Raw genomic sequence first — 17349 nt, 5'->3', positions numbered from 1 at the left:
CCGCAGCCATACCAAGTTCCATCCCATCATACATTCAGACCCCAAACCGTGGGCAGCAAAGCAAAAGGAGGAGGCTGGTCAAACAGTACGATGCACAGGAGACACTCCAGGTGCAATTAACCTTTGACAAGACCCCTATTCAAATCACAGCTAGATACAGACCCCTCCCCCCCAACTATGACTCAAGATGCCCACTCCACCTATCTGGACCTCTTCTAATCTATCAAGATTCAACCCTTTACCCTGATCCTGGGCAACTAACTATCCAACTATAGACTGGAAGAACTACTCATGCCAAAACACAAATGTCCAGAGATTCCTTGATTTCGTCAATGCAAATGCCTTGGACCAGCTGGTCGACACCCCCACAATAGGTGATATCTTGGATTTGGTATTAACCAACATGAGTAACCACTGCAACATCCCTGCAGTGTCATCCTCCCTGTTAAGATCCGACCACAAAGCAGTCACTTTTGAAGTCACCATCTCCCTCAACCACCCCCCCCCCTCAGTTACGGTCAAGCAAAAAAAACTTCTGCAAACCTGATTACAACCTCCTGAGGGAAAGTATAAACAGTTCCACAGCCCCTCCCCTTCTGTAGGAACTGGCACATATGTCCAAACCTACACCAAAGTACTATACAAGCATTTATATAGCTGCATGGAATCAGGAATACCTGACAGGGCAAAATCCTCCTCATCAAGGAAGGGTAAACCTGTCTGGACATCTACAATACATAAACTCTATAATAAAAGGAAAATGCTACTGTCCAGGACCAAGAAGAAGCAGGTGCCTAATTGGAAGCAATCGCTCCTTAGCCTGAACAAGCAAATAAGAGCACTAGGGAAATCCTCCAAAGCAAACTTCAAGTCCAAACTGGCCACATCTACTAAAGACAATCATAAGGCCCTCTTCAAATATGTCCGCAATCTCAAAGGAAGCACTCAGATCTGCTTATAACTGGTGGCAAGGCCACCACAAACACTGTAGATATAGCCAACGTGCTGGCAGACAGGTTCAGTGAAAACTTCACCCCTCTGTCCCCCATCAGTAAATCAGGACATGCCCAGTATCTGCCCCCTCCCCTTATCTCTAGGGAGCAAGTCATCACTGCCCTCTCAAAGGCAAAAAGTACAGCCTCCATGGGACCTGATAACATCCCAGGCCGCATCCTACATGAACTCAGGCAGGAACTTGCAGCATCATTAGGCACCCTCTTCAACCAAAGTCTGAGTACCGACTTCATCCCAGCCGAGTGGAGTACAGTCACTGTCATCCCTTTACACAAACATGGAGCATCCAATCATCCAGGAAATTATAGACTCATAAGCCTAACTATCCTGATCTGCAAGGCCATGGAATGGATCATCATGGACCTCATTAATAAGGACACTGGCAACCTCCAAACACTCGATCCCACACAGTTTGGTTTTGTCAAGGGGAGGTCATGTCTGTCAAATTTGGTCGACTTCTTTGAGACAGTCACCAAAGCCATGGACAAGGAGAAGATGGTGCACACCTACCTTGACCTCGCCAAAGCCTCCGATACTATTCCACACTCTGGTATAATAGATAAAATACCTCAACTAGACATCAATCCGTATGTTACCAGATTGCTACTGGCTCACTGATCGAACCTAGGTGACTGCAAGCTGGGTGCTGCAATCAATTCCCCTAGCGATGTGGACATCTGCCAAAAGGGTCTCATCCAAACAAATGACTGGGCCAGAAACATGGTCTCAAACTGAACGCCAAAAAATGCATCATCATCCCCTTTGGGGCGAGTGACATCTCCACAAATTATCACATTAATAACAAGGTCCTAAGCACAAAATCAGTCATGAGGGACTTGGGCACCCAGGTTGACAGCAAACTGACTTTTGACCACCATATTGCCTCTGTTGTACAGAAAGTTTTCTACATGGCCCACCTCATTAGTAAGGTTATCTCATCCAGGGACAAGGTAGTCATAACATCCCTGTATTCTTCCCTTACAAGACCCATTATTGAGTACAATGCCCCTTTCGACATGTACCTCGCAAAGCACATGCAGCAGCTGGACAAACCACAGACACTCCTCACCAGGAGAATCCAGGGCCTCAAACATCTAAGTCTCATTCCTCAGGGTTGACCTATGTCTGGCAATCTCAGACACTGCCTTGATGGAACTGCTTCATGCCTGCAAGTCAAGCTCCACTCGAGTAACCCACACTCGCAACCTCAACCTGGCGTGTGACATCACTAGGACTTGTTGGCGGGACAGATTTGTGTCCCACAGACTACCTCTTCTGTGGAATAAACTCCCTCTCCACATCAAGCAGAGTACCTCATTAACCCTTTTTAAGTGCAATCTGGATAATAGGATGGGGAACAGAAAATACACCCTTGGGATTCCACTTTGTCCCTGCTGGACAGGAGCATCGGGTGTTGACTAGTTGAAACATGGGCTAAATTCTTGGCTAGGCTTGTAAAGGTCTCACGGTCAATAGCCTAGTAGCTTCCTATGACCCTAAAAGGCAGCAGAACTTAGGTAAGCTATGCAAAGTTTGAATGACACAGATTGGGTAGATTATAAGTGATGTATAATGTTCACAACTGGGACTGTGTCAGTATGGTTTGTGATGTAAAATTCTTGCAAGTAGGAACCGTGTTGGTGTGGTTTGTTTTCATTTATATACATGCATGATTGCCTATATAGTAAGTGATGGTTTACTAAAGAAGATGTTTTTTGTTAAAAAAAAGGGGGGGGGCAGGAATTAATGTATGCAATATTGCTTAGAGTATATCATATATAGCAATATACGTAAAGTACGTTTATGTTAATATAGTTTGATTACTTTTATATGAATGTATATTTGCCTATATCACAAGTGATAATTCAATAAAGGTGTTTGAAAAAAATCAGTAACCTACTAAACAGAGAAATAATTCATTCTACATTGACAATTAAGATACATATCTCTGTGGATCAGTGAAAACCAAAGGAAAGACAATGCAATAACTCAACCATACAAAAGAAATTGTAGTACAGAATCTTTCCACATGGTACAAAGCTCTTGGATAACAATAAATAATCATCATCGTAATAATCATAGACTCATTGCACATCTGTCAGAGAAACGATGGAGTGTTCTCATTTCTAGAGCATCAACAAGTACAGATTCATGTTCAGAAATGTACGCACATACCAACTCACCAGTAGCTCTGTGTACCACACAAACCTGTGGCATTCCTCCATATAACAGCAAGCAGTGTCATAGGAGAAGGGCATATACCATTTGTGGATGTTTCACAAAGAAACAAAATTTCAAGAAATCGTAACTGGGATGTCAACACTGTTCCTGTAAATTACAGTCATCCACCAATGACTGACTTCTTTGTAAGACTCATTTTATGCCTGCCGCAGCACTTTTTAACACCAGTCCATGTTTTCATATTCATTTATCAGCAATGAACTGCCATTCCTTAAAAAAAAAAAAAAAACCCACTAATCCTTTACTCTGCACAGTTGCTTCCACAAAATTGCATTCACTGTCTTCTACAGACGGGGTTAACCTGCATGTTAAGGAACCAGTGAGGCAAACACCTGCAATAGCCCAGTGATGAACTTGGGGCTGAAGTCTGTTTTTTTTCATTCTCTTCAACCAAATCTCAGTACCACTTTCTCACTCACAATTCTCGCATTTGTTTTGTCACAATGCTTGTTAAAAGACGTCCCAACTAGATGCCAGCTTCAATTCTTGATTACGCGACAAAAAAATTCTCAGTATAGCAGACATCAAGATTTTAGGGAAGCCTGAGAAATGGAATCATTAATGGTGTGGAATCATTAATGGTGTGGAAGCAAGGACGGCAGAGGCTAATAAAACAGCTTGGCACTTTTGTAGAGCTGGAATGGAAAGGAGGTCAGTAGCTGTATAAGGCTAAATGCGGCGATAAGTAGATGTGTTGCATAATTTATAAGGACTGCAAAACAGACACTCTTTCACTTCATGTGCAACCAATACTGTCCTCACAATCCCAAACATCTATCACAAAAGAACTTGCTAGGAAGTTAAAACAAAATAAAGCTTTACAAATAAGATGTTAAATTGATTTGGTGTGAACTATGTTCTATTTCTTTAATATAATGAGCTGCAGGAACAATGTCAGTTATGTGGTAAAATGATCTGGAATGCTACCCATAGGATTTTATTAGCAATCTTTCTAAACAAGATAGAAAATAAACTAAAGAGTCTCTGTGATAACTTAGGACTGCAGCAGCCAAGCCTGACAGAAGAAAACATAACTTTCCTTTGTATAAGCAAACAACAATACTATATATCCACAAAGAATACTTTGGGGGGGGGGGGTGCAATACTCCAACTCTCTATTAACCACAATGTAACTACTGTACAGCTCATCTACAAATAGCAGGTATTTGTGTGCTAGAGATTGACAGCACAAAAAGAAACATGCAGTAATTTGATTTCTGTCATAATACTGCTCAGACATGCAGTGTTTATCTTCCCCTAGCAAAGTAAACTATAACCTCCCATGTTTTAAACGGTAAAGAAAAAAAGTCATACACTCACTGAATCAGTAAACTTAGACTGCATCAAATTCCAAACGTTCCATCTATTGCCTGGTTCAGCTTTCCCATATATATATATATATATATGACAACTACTGTATACAGTGCTGTATAACGTTTTAAGGCCATCAGTTGTTGCTGCTACTATTTCTATAATATTATTATAAATAATTTCACTTAATCTGTAGGCCCCATATTTGATTCCTTTGGTCTTCATCATAATACAATACAACTCTAAGCAAGTTACTTAACGAGATCTGTACTCTTGTATCATCTTTAGGAACTTGTGCTCCGTGGGACTTGCCAAGTTTTCTTGCAAAAATCTTTTATGATGAGGTAACAGACATAGACCTGAGAATAAAATACATAATTACGTTTGGCAGTATAACAAATACTGCCTACAGTGTACTAAAGTTCAGTACATCCAACCCAGCTCTTCTACTGTAAATAACATCCTCTGTGCTCACCTTAGAAAAGCTCTTAAATTTACGTCCTTTCACAAACAAAATGCAACATACTATCCCATTACAAAGCCAGCACACGTTGTACTAAAACGTGTGTGTGTGTGTATATATATATATATATATATATATATATATATATATACACCAACCAAACACTAAGCTTTGAAACTGCAGATCTTCTGAAATTAGACACATACCGTGCTTTTATTTTCCCTTACTCTTTATATTTCACACTGCCGCCGAAAAGTGACGTCATACAATTCCCACCTCCTCCGCTCTGCGCGTAAATTTATTTGCATTTGTCAAAGTCACCACGCCTTGGGTTTGGGGAACGAACACTGGGATCTGGGGTTTTCATCTGCACGATTTTGGGTTTTCCATACATCATCTTTGATGATCATCCAAACGAAAAAAAAAATGATTCAGCAATACTGATCCCGCCCTATTAATCTGTCAAGTGTCCACTGTCCATTGACGACAACGTGCATACGGTCTGCATTATCGCTACTCAGTGGCTGTCTGCTTGCTTAAGTAGGGTTGCCACCTTTTCAAATGCCCAAAGTGGGACATTTTTTGTAGAAACGTCATATTTTGCAGGGCAAAACATACCCATGGCCAGTACAAAGGACAGCAATTCACTTTTTTGCCAGGATAAAAGCTTATTCTTGTATTTGAGTTGCATATTCTGTTTATTATAATATTTAGGTGTTTCAGATACAAAATAACTGTTTTATGCAACTATTAAAGAAAATATAGGAAATATTTTTGTCCTACAATCTCAGGACATTTGCCATTTTTTCAATTTTTTTTTGCAGGACAGAACTGCCCAAAGAAGGACTGTCCCTCCCAAAGTGGGACAGGTGGTAACCCTCTCGTCTCGTAACTGTTGGGTTCATCACGAGAAATCAGTCACCCATCCTGACTAATTATGCACTGAGCGCGACCCTCGCAACACCGGACTAACAAGAGCGTGAACTCTTGGGTTCCAATCACCAGTCTACTGATGGCTCGAGGTGAAATTTGTCACCCATCTGATTAATTATGCTTGAAGAACGCCCCTCAACCCCTTTGAGGGCAACCTAAACCGTTCTGCTCCATACAAAAACTGGTCACAGCCTGATTAATTATACATGATCCACGCCCCTCTTCCCAACTGGGTAAGGGCGCTAACTCTTTCCTCATGCTTCGCGAGTTCGCGGCATTTTTCATGATTTACATTATGTGGCTAGAAAAAACGGAATGAAAATGTAATCCCTTTTGAGGAAATTTTGGTACGTGTATACTTCTCATATGTCAATAATTTGCCTGTTATTTTTATTTTTTTTTCCTAATATTTTTATTGCAAATTATTGAGTATGGAAGTCCCTGAGTAATAACAGACTTTTGTTTCATGTCTTTCAAAAATGCATGCAGCTAACACAACACATTTTATTTTGGCAGCTTACTTGCGTAATGTTGTTTACGCACTTGAAAAATTGTCACGTTGTACAGTGTAGTTTTGAGTTGGCTAAAATTGTATTCCATGGGTTGCTTGGTGTACGAATCTCATCTATACCTCTTGAATTTCACTCAAGGCGGAAAGCTGAAAATATCAGTCAATCAGTGATACCTGGGAGTGGTTATTTAGCCTTAGGAGGACACATGCATGAAGTGTGAGTAATCACGCTTTGTGGTCATTGATATCTTATGTTTATTTTTTTTGTAGACTCTGCCTGACGTCATGGACTTTTACGGATACTTTCCCCTCACTTTATGACTTTCTTGCTTTTATGTATTATTAAAGATGTGATCATTTCAGCAGTAGTAGATTTTGTTAACCAGAATGTGGCAGAGACGAAAAGTACTTTCAATCTGGAGACACCAGAATTCATATTCATATGTAAGTATAACTGCGGTGGTGCTGCTGCGGTAGCATTGTCGCCTCACAGTAAAACGTTGTCCTGTTGGATTCTCAGCTAAAGCGTCTTCTGTGTGGAGACATGCGTGAATGGGCGTACCTTCGTGTAAGGTTGTGCATCAGGGCCGGCAATTCGGCACGTAAAAATCTACTGCCAATCAATAGCGGACCGGAGGTCCGCTGTGGCGACCCCTAACCTGGAAAAGCCGAAAGACACATTAATTCGTGTAAGTACAAGGCTATCTGTCCTTGCGGGGTTGACTAAAGTGGGACAGTGACATCCCCAGATATAGACACAATCTCTTTGTTTATAAACTGTACAATATATAAGGACTTTTTATTGTTGTTAATAGGTGCAGTAGCTGCAGATCTTGGGATTTTTTACAGTTGATCTAGGGTTTTGGAACATTTTTGGGTGGTCACACTGGCATTTATAGAAGTTCGTTAAAAAGTATACTAATTTGGAGTCAGCCTGGGACAGTGCATAATAAGAACAAGACAAACGTTCCCAAAATAGAACTAGTTATTGCGCATTGTACGTAAAGACAAAATACAGACCACATAAAATAAAAATGGCAAGCATTGTAAAAACAATTGACAAGTAATATTTACAAGAAACCATAGCTCTCTCATCATTTTACCTGAAGAATAAGGGCAAAGGCAAAAAAAAAAAAAAAAAGCAATAGGGACCAAAGTCCCATCAAAAACAGATTTTAAATCTAATAGACCGACGGTTTTTGCGTTACCTTGTTTTTCGGAAGGATATGAAGTCTGAGCTTGAAACGTCTGTTATTGTTTAGTGACTGCAAGCATCAAGAATGTGTCAGAAAACAACACATTTATCAAGTACCGATCAAAACTGTGAGGCAAAAATCAGAGACAGTTGAGGGCTATGCAACAAATTAACATAACACGGGTCTATATTATATCATCGAAAGCTTAAAAAGGTGAACGCTGATTGATCGACCTAATTTAAGCGAAAGCTTACAATCTCGAACTGTCAGATCAGCTATTTTTTTCCCAGGGAAAAAAATCGCTGATCCAAAACACATACACACAACACAAGCACACCAAACAAACAGAAATCCACACACATACATCTAAAATCTGATACCTAACCCTACACTAAACTATGCACACATCACTAACTACCCACTTACCTTAACCCTAACCCTAAGGTCCGTCACTATCGCACACTCACCTCACCCGCTCCCTATCCCTAACTCACTTAAATCCGCCCTAACCCTCATGTCCACTCAATCGCACACACACCTAACCCGAGCCCTAACCCTAACTCACCTAAATCACCCTAACACTCACATCCACACAATCGCACACTTACCTGAAAATTGACCGGTAACTTTCCACCATAACACTGAAAATACCAAAGCAACAGAAACAGACAAGCAAATTCTTTCCCTAGGAAAAAATTAGAGTTTCTGCTGCTTCGATATTTTGCAGTTTTGCAAAAATAAGTTTGATCAATCAGCGTTCGCTTTTTTAAGCGTTCGAGGATATAATATAGACCCGAATAAAACATGAACGCTGCCTCAGCCATCCTGCACTGTCAAAGTATATAGTATGCTAAGTCATTAGAAAGAAGCTAAGGGGAACATGGCATGTAAATGTAAGCTTTCTCTTAAGAGACAGAGATTGTAGGCATGAAGGAGCTGCTGTTGGGGAAGGGAGTGCTCCTAAGGGAAGAGGGTAGACTGCCCCAACCCTGGACCAGAAACCTGGCATGTTCCATTCCACCAACCAACTCTTACCAGGGATCAGAGGGTTGAAATGGATTACCAGGCAAAACAGTTTTCAACCTTCCATTTCCAAAATGTGGAAGACTACCTCTCATAATGTGGAACAAAAGTACAAAATATGGAACATGTGCTAACAACTTAAGAAGGAAGCTCACAGGGTGGTTAAATGTGTTACTTTATACTTATAAAGCATTAATATGATTCAGTATTATTCAATGTCAGTTATAAAAAGTCAGCACTTTCAGTGGGAACTGCGAGGAACTTGAGCTTTTTAAGACTCAAAATGAGAACATTCTTCATAATCAGGCAGGATTGCTGTTAGCATTTTGGGGCCCTCCAGCAAATGTCAAGCTGTGGGCCCCCTGGGCAGTTGAAATCTAAGTATCACCTTATAACTGACACCCCTGTCTAGCAACCTTTTAGTTCATACTGCAAAGTTTTAGAAGTACATACAGACTGAACTGTAGTTACAGTGATCTTACATTATGACAGGCCTGTGAACCACACTATGTTGGCCAATCTCACAGAGGGACATTCAGAGTTACTGGTATTTAGCTGTAACAGTGATACATTACAACAACTCTATGTACAGGGCTGGACTTAGGTGAAATGGTGCACTAGGCACTGCATACTGTTTCATTCTCTCCTGTACACACACACATTTTCCATTGCTTCCCTGTACCCCCATCATGCACATTCTTCCTTTTCTCACATTTCGTCTTACTTTGCAGCTTTTTCAAGAAGAGAACCTTTTCATCCAATGATGGCTTAAACAGAAATTATGATTAAGGAAAAAAAATAATGTTGAGGTTCAGCTTTAGTTTTCATTGCACCCTTTCAACACCAAAACAGCACACTAATAACCATTAAGGAAATAATTCAATTAAGCCAGGGGTCCTAGAAGGCATAGGGTTATAGACCATCTGGGATGCATTTTAGATCATTTTCCCAAACTTTTAATCCAATGGTGACCTGAATAAAAATCATGACAAAAAGAATTTCAGTCTTATTTTTATTTTTGCTTTCAAGAAAGACATACGCTGTGCCCAATACATAATGTTCAAAGATGACAGAAACAGTAGCTCACAATAAAGTGACAGTTACAGAAATCCTATCTGGGAATACTGAATGCCTGTCTAATTGATCAAAAAAGACAGTGACTGCCTGTGTATCCCTCTGGTGTTAGATTGGGATGAAAACAGAGGTTTAAATGGCCAATGCCAAGTATTTTAACTGATTGCTGTAGTACATATACATAGTATACTTCCTCACTCCTCACCCACACCCCAAAGGCAGCCACCTGTATATGTGCCTAATGTGTGATTGTAAGGAAAGTGAAAAAATAATGATTACAGTAATGTAATCCCATTTGTTTCTCCTAGACAGTACACTGCCCTACACAAGCTATAGTAACCTTCTTTGCATACCTCTTTGTGTAAATCTGAGGTCTGTGAGAAAAGTAAAAGAAACAATGACCACACTGTCCCCAGCCCAAATAAAATATATAATGGTCTCTTGTGCATACCTCTGAGATTTGATTGTGATGAAAGTTAAAGTATTAATGACCACTCAATCTTCAGCCCCCCCCCCTCCAACCTACAGCAACTTTCTGTACACACATTTGAGCATGGGTGGTTTTAGAATGGATATGGTTGAGGGTAGAGGCCACCATTAAGTCCACGTCAAAATCTATTTATACAGTATGGAGTGTAGGAACCACCAGACTACTAGAAGATCTAAGTGTCTCAATGTTCTGTGATATTTTCTGTCTTGCTTTTGAAATATAATTACTTGTTAACTGTTTTTATGCTACCCAGAACAGTAATGTATGTGTCCCAGCATTAAAATATGTGTGTGTCTGTGTCTATGTGCAGAGATAAAAATCAATCATTTTTAACATGTACACAAATACACTGCATGTTCACCCACAGGAAAAATATTGGAATTCCATTTCACCTGCTGCATGATTTTGAGGGGATGGCATTAACCAGAGCATATGAATATCCACACACTCACACACACACACACACACACACACACACACACACACACACACACACAAACAGGGAGGGCATACAAACGCTACATAGCCAAGATCACGACCAGTGCAAAGAAGTATGAGATGGCAGTGCTACCATCTGCACCACAGTGGCAGTGAACAGTTGCTTTTACACATCCTCTTCCTGCCAAACCACCAATGATAGCCACCTATCTTATCTAAGGTTTATGTTGGGCGGCTCAGTGGTGCAGCGGTTAATGCTGTCACCTCACAGCAAGAAGTTCTCTGGTTCGATTCTTGTCTGGAGTGCCTTCTGTGTGGAGTTTGCATATTCTCCCTGCGTTCGCGTGGGTTTCCTCCCACATTCTAAAGACATGCTTCTGGAGCATTTCTCCCCGGGCCTCCGCTGAAAACAGGATCTGTGGAACCTAGTCGGACTTTCCCGGTCAACAAATGTAAAATAAAAAAAAAAAAATGTTTTTGATGGTAAGTGAAAGAAAATATGGCCAGTTTTTTAACTTTTAAATACACTGCAACCACTCACCCCAACACACACAAGCATAATGGCAATTCTGATGAAAGTGAAATAAATTATAGCTAGCTTGTTACTTTTCACTGCAATGCACACACGTTATACACACACACACACACACACACACACACACACACACACACACACACACACCATAGCAATATTAGTTCTGCACTTATTTCAGCAAACAGCAATACACCGTGCAATCCTGATACTAACACACCAGATCAATGACTGTAGTTTAGCAGTTGTCAATCAGCAGCAGGGTAAGTACCTTATTTACCTCACTGTGGAGTAATATATACCTGTGACTGTCCCTGATTTCACAGATTGTCCCTGATTTTGCCTCTTGATTTTGTTCTGTTCCTTGTAAAAAGTTTGATTTATTGATAAATCATTCAGGATTACATATAGTCAATAAATCCAGACAACAAATTTTCATGCTTCTCATTGCCCAAAAAGTACACATTGATGCAAAATGTGTTCTATTAACTTTTTAAGTGAATTAGCATCATATTTAAAAAGGTTCATGATTTTGAGCCTTTATGCTACTATTATTTTTGGCTTTGCTAAAAATTCTTGAGCAAAAAAGTTGAGAGTTATAGTATCTGGTGTTCTGCCAGTATTTATAAAACTCCTGGAAAGAGAAAACCATCCCTGATGAGTGGAATCATCAGCTCTTCTTATAAACCAAGGTAAACACTAAGACTGGTCACTCTGGGCTGCAAATCTCTACTGTTTACCTTGCTCATGTTCATTCACTGACTATCAGCTTTATCCTAAAGTGGTCATATCAGACCCCTTTTTAAACAGTGTAATTGGAAAAATAATAAATTTTTTCCTCCCCATTTTTCCCAACCAGCAGCAGCTTTTGTGGGGCCCCCACACAGTCAAGGATGATTATGCCTCACCTGCAGCCACAGGAATTGCAGGTGCCTAAAGCTGACCATAATGTTAGTTTTAGTGGAGAGATTGTCCACCAGTAGGATTTAACTAAGCCCAGGGTACTATATCACTGGTAAAATATTTCATGAAATTGTAAACCCTGTTTCTTGACAAAACACTGCTACTATAACCAGCGGTATCTTTTAAAATTTAAAGGAGATTTAAATAAGAGTTGTTATTATTACCCAACTGGTTTATTAAGTGCACAAGATTGCTTTGCTAACTTTTGTTGCTTTGACAGACATGTTACAAAATAAGATAACTTGCTGTGGTTGGGGGCCCCCAGAACCACGGAGGCCGTAGTGATTGCAGGGTTCACTGGTGTCTAATGCTGGCTATATAATCAGGTACACTTCAGAGGTATGCCGAGCATGAATATGAATGAATGTAGGGCACTCACCTAGCCCAGGAATACCCAGCTCACCTTCCACCAAAACAAATTGGTCATTTGGGTAAACATAGAGAAGCCATTATGCAAGGTCTTGGAGGGGAAGCAAAAAAAGAAAAGAAAACATGCATGCTGCCTCCATGATTACAGATGACAACACGTATAGAAGACAATCAAAGGCAAATGCTTGATAAATTTGTTACAGGGCTGTCTCACCTAATTATGGTACCCAATTTAATTAAGGATTGTGCTTAAAAGAACAGATCAACAGCTCCAAGTCCATGAGAGGAAATGCATTCCTCTTTCTAAACCAGAAGGCTGACTATTGGACAACATCTCATTTGCAGTACCATGGCACAAGCAGTCCCAGGGAAGCTAAGGAGTACAATCCTACTTTAACTCCAGTTCCCAAGTATACATGTATTAGTTCCACTGTATATGTTGCCAAAGTGTTCTTGATCTGCAGTATTTAGAATAACTTGAATTACTTTTTACTTGGTGTGCAATGCCAATGAAAGAACACTTGTCAGAATGCTGATCTACTCAATGTGGCACTGCTTCCAGCTTATATGATGGCTGATAGTTAAATGCATTAGCTTCAGCCCTCCAACACCAGCCACTGAGCTCAAATCTACAATATAGTTAAAGAATGTTTACAAATGAAACACAGATTTCTTAAAATCCTGCATCCAGCCTGTACATGGTTCCAATCAATTGATAGCACCGCATTCAACCAACAGAAAGTGGTGCATCATTTAGTAAAACCATCACTGAAAACAAAATATAAGTGTATTATCTCTCCAAAGTTCCAAATAATGCAGTCTCCAGGGAATCCAATATACAGGTCTATCCCAAGTGATCCACTCCTCTGATATGGTGCAACACTTTCCACCAGCATCAGGGAATCTAAACAGTGAGAAGTTACCATCTGAGCTTATCACTACAACTCTGGAAGCAGTGGTCCCAACCAGTAGGTCTAATGCAGGTTTCATTTTACCAAAAAAAAAAAAAACTAATGAGATAAACTTTCAGTTCAGTCACAGGTTCTTCACCTAAACCAAGCAAATTCTAATCTTTGGATGACTGGCTCGCAGGCAGCACATCACTTTGAAAAGAATGAGAATGTTTTTTCTTCAGCAGCACAAGTAATACAATTGGAACAATAGAGAAAGGAATGTAAATTTCCCACAATCCCTATCTTGGTGCTTCACCATATGACAGTACCACAGTTAACAGTTTGTCTACTGGTACAGGAACTTCCTTACAATTATGTACACTGATCCTTTTCCTAAAGTTGTGAGTAACTCACCACTGACACTTTCTGCCCTCTTCTTTCAGTGGTGACCAACAGTTGTCTAATTTTGTTTAGAGTTATAGCACTGCAATTTGCTCACCTGACTGTTTGTTTGCCTGCCCAAGTCATTGCTTTGGCTGTGTCTTTGTATTCAATGTAATGGCGTTCTGAAGTACACACGTGAGCTTGTTTCATCTATTTTCCATGACTTGAACCTCATCTTGGTTCAAATGGTCATTTTTACTGTTATTTGCTATATCCTAGTTGGAATATTTACTTATTTTTCTTCTTTGGAAAAAGCAGAGCATTTATGTTGAAGAAACTGAAGATCCCTGTTTTTACAAGTGTTCAGATGAACAAGTTAAAACATTCTGCTGGATGAAAATGGCTTCTCTGTTATATTAAAGTCAGACTTGCACTACCAATTTGAAGAAGACCAAAGAAGAGTTGGTAGGTGTATATGCACAAACAGTAAAGTTTTCCTATCTACAACTCACAGCCACATTGAGGCGACCCTGCTATTTAGTGGTCCAAAAAAATCCCAACTGCCTGGGACCAGCTCCCTATTGGAACTGCAAGACCCTGTACTAGGAGTAACAGATTCCTGCAAAAAAAAACATTGGATTCTAAAACTCACTGTTAAACCCTTAAATAACTTTTGCGTTCCCCCAGTATACCCCAGATACTTATATATAGTAATTCCAAAACTGCTGCAACTTGCAGAGTAAGTTCACAGTTATGGTCCTTGAACATTTAAAAGGTAACCCTTGGGATCTCAGAATAAACGCTATGTGCAGAGGTAAGAACACCAATTGATGGTGTCTTCAAAGCAAAGGGGGATTGATTGCAGGAAGTAAGTAAAGCCAGATGCAATGAGGCAGATCTGTACTACAACGGGTCAGTGACCATTATCAGTGGTCAAACAGCAGATGGTGTCACTCACTTTCATCTACAGACTGTCTCAGTAAGTACCCACTCATTAACGTTACTTTACTGACTATATACACCTTAGATATCAAGCTGCAATGAATATGGCCAGCTCTGGGTAGAATTGAGCCCTGCTGAAAGGACTCCATGGGTCCCCCCTGCTGCTCATTACTCCTCCCTGCACTTCTACAATGCCCTCCCTAGTTTTCCTATCATTCTAGCTCTTCACTATTCAGATAGATTACTTCTTTCTTGCTTTTCACACTTTGTCATACTGTTTAAGTCTCTCTTGTTTTTAACACACCCTAACAGGCCAATACACTACTGTAACTGAGTCTGGAGGAAGTAAGTGAATTATGCCAGAGGTCTGGGGCCTGCTGCACTCACAGAAGTCACAGAGTTCCAGATGCTCTTAGATGTATCTTAGAGCTTTTTTATAAAGTTTTGATTTAATGATAGCCGGAACAAACCTTCATGACTGAGGGAAGATATTCAGTCTTATTTTTTTGTTTCAAAGAAAAATAAGTTGCATCTAAAGCTTAATTTGCAAAGCCAATAAAATAGCAGTTCTCCAATAAATTGAAAAGATAAATGCAAGGCATAAGTGCCTGGCTTCCTACCTTCCAAAAAAAGCACAGTTAAGAATTTATCATATGCTCATTGATTAAATCCAATTGCATGATTGTACACCTCAGATCTTTGACTTCTATCAAAAGGATTAATGCATACATACATAAATAACTGGCAGACAGAAATTTATCTTGTCAGCTCACTGCTGTTAGAATACCGTGTGCACCTCATTGACCATTACAATGCACTAAAATGGGGACAGTCACAGCCTTTATACTTAGAAACTTGTTAGCATAACAGGCTTTGCATTACTATGCTTTTTTCAATGATGTTAAAAAGAATCTCAACTCTTGTTAAAATTATTTAGAAACTTCGGTCCTCACTTATGTGTCAGAGAAGCTACAAAGAGCAAACCAAAATACAAGGCAAAACATAAGAGCCATTTTGCAAAATCATAAATAGTTGAGAACATCTACACCACACACACATACACACACACACACACACACACACACACACACACACACACACACATGCCTATTTTATAACTGAGATTCAGGGACAATTGGAAGGTGGTCATGAAAAATATTTGTTTTCGACAAACAGTCAAAGAAACTACAATGATGGTGGAGGACAAAAATCCAATATACAGTATTCCTAGAAATGGACTTAATCCAATCTTCTAGTGCATTAAATCCAGTTTAAAGGGACTTTTTCAAGAAGGTCTGGATCCATATAACTAACGGAGAACTTATGCAATTCCAGATATAACAGTTTGTGGGATGGGTATGATGTGGGAGTTATTCATGCAATGAAGCAAAAAGATGACCCAAACTGGAGACCTAAGTGATTCCAATTGCAACATGAAGTGAGTATGAACTATGAATATCTATTTTTAATGTCTGAGACTGATCAGGTATCTTGTTAGTGAATTGTCTAAGTACATAGGGAATAGACAAAATGAAGGGAAAAATTCAGAAGAATGGTATAGTTGGCTGTCCTAAACATTCTGAGATGTCAGTCAAGTAAATCCTAGCAGTTTTTCAAAAGCTAAATAGGCGCTCAGAAAGTTTAATAATTCCAGGACACCACTGGTTGTACTGACACTTGGAAAAGAAACCAGTGAGAGCAGGTTTATTAAATGGCGTAAAGTGGAAGTAAATACATTCTGCACATTGAAATGTAGCTTATGATTTATGCTGTCACTGTTGCTATAATGCTTTTCAGTGAAAAATAAAGCTTGTACGTCTCATTGAAAAAACACCCACAGTTAAAGTAAATGAGTAAATATTTCCCTATATGCTGAAAGTAGCAGGCATAGTGCCTGTAAAAAAAAAAAATATATATATATATATATATATATATATATATATATATATTTATATAATACTTCTAGTTTCCACTCCTGTTCCCCCCTGCATTACAGACGACTCTTTTTACTTTCTGTCTCAGTCGTCTGAGGCATCCTGAGCCCCTAGGAAAGGGTCTTCGCTACTTCATGAAGCATCCCATTGAAATGCATGTTAAATGACACTTCTGATATCCTCAACAACAAGATAAAAGAGCTCCACAGATTGGTGGAGTAAGTTTGTTGCTTGACTGTTTTGAAAACAACCCAGTGAGTGGACTATGACACATTTTCCCCACTCTTGGCTTGCCTCAGAACTCCACACATATGTGGTGTTCCAAGAGTGAGGTACTAACACAGAATTTGAAAAAGTCAACTAATAGTTGTCATTCTGACTTTCATATCATTTCCTTCTTCTCCTTTTTAACTGGGGGAGGGGAGCTGTAGCCCAGTAGCCAATAACACATGCCACCCTGTGGATCACATATGAAGGGATTATAATCCTGATTAATATTTTGGACGTTGGAAGATATGAGCTGCTGTCAGAAGCAGAGACTGGATAAACCCCCAGCATCTGCAAACTCTGCACAGGAGATGGCAACAAAATAACAACTTAAAGAGTTTTAATTTTTAAAGCCTGGTTTTAAAGAATAA

The 17349-nt window shown here is 39.7% G+C and overlaps 1 protein-coding gene across 2 annotated transcripts in view; it reads right to left on the bottom strand.

The window, feature by feature from the left end:
- The window catches only part of RECQL4 (RecQ like helicase 4), a 913040-nt gene extending 907720 nt beyond the window's left edge, over positions 1 to 5320 (bottom strand). Inside the window, exon 1 of one of the 2 annotated variants that reach the window (XM_044068076.1) lies at positions 5236 to 5320. The gene's annotated coding sequence lies outside the window, so the exon portion shown is untranslated. Of the gene's footprint in view, positions 1 to 5041; positions 5153 to 5235 lie in introns of those variants that run through there. The other variant, XM_044068075.1, reaches the window with a different exon arrangement.
- Between the last annotated feature and the right edge of the window lie 12029 nt (positions 5321 to 17349).

This window comes from Protopterus annectens, chromosome 4.part0, assembly GCF_019279795.1.
Source record: "Protopterus annectens isolate FY-2018-M chromosome 4.part0, PAN1.0, whole genome shotgun sequence".
Taxonomy (NCBI): domain Eukaryota; kingdom Metazoa; phylum Chordata; order Ceratodontiformes; family Protopteridae; genus Protopterus; species Protopterus annectens.
This window is presented reverse-complemented; position numbering and strand designations above follow the sequence as displayed.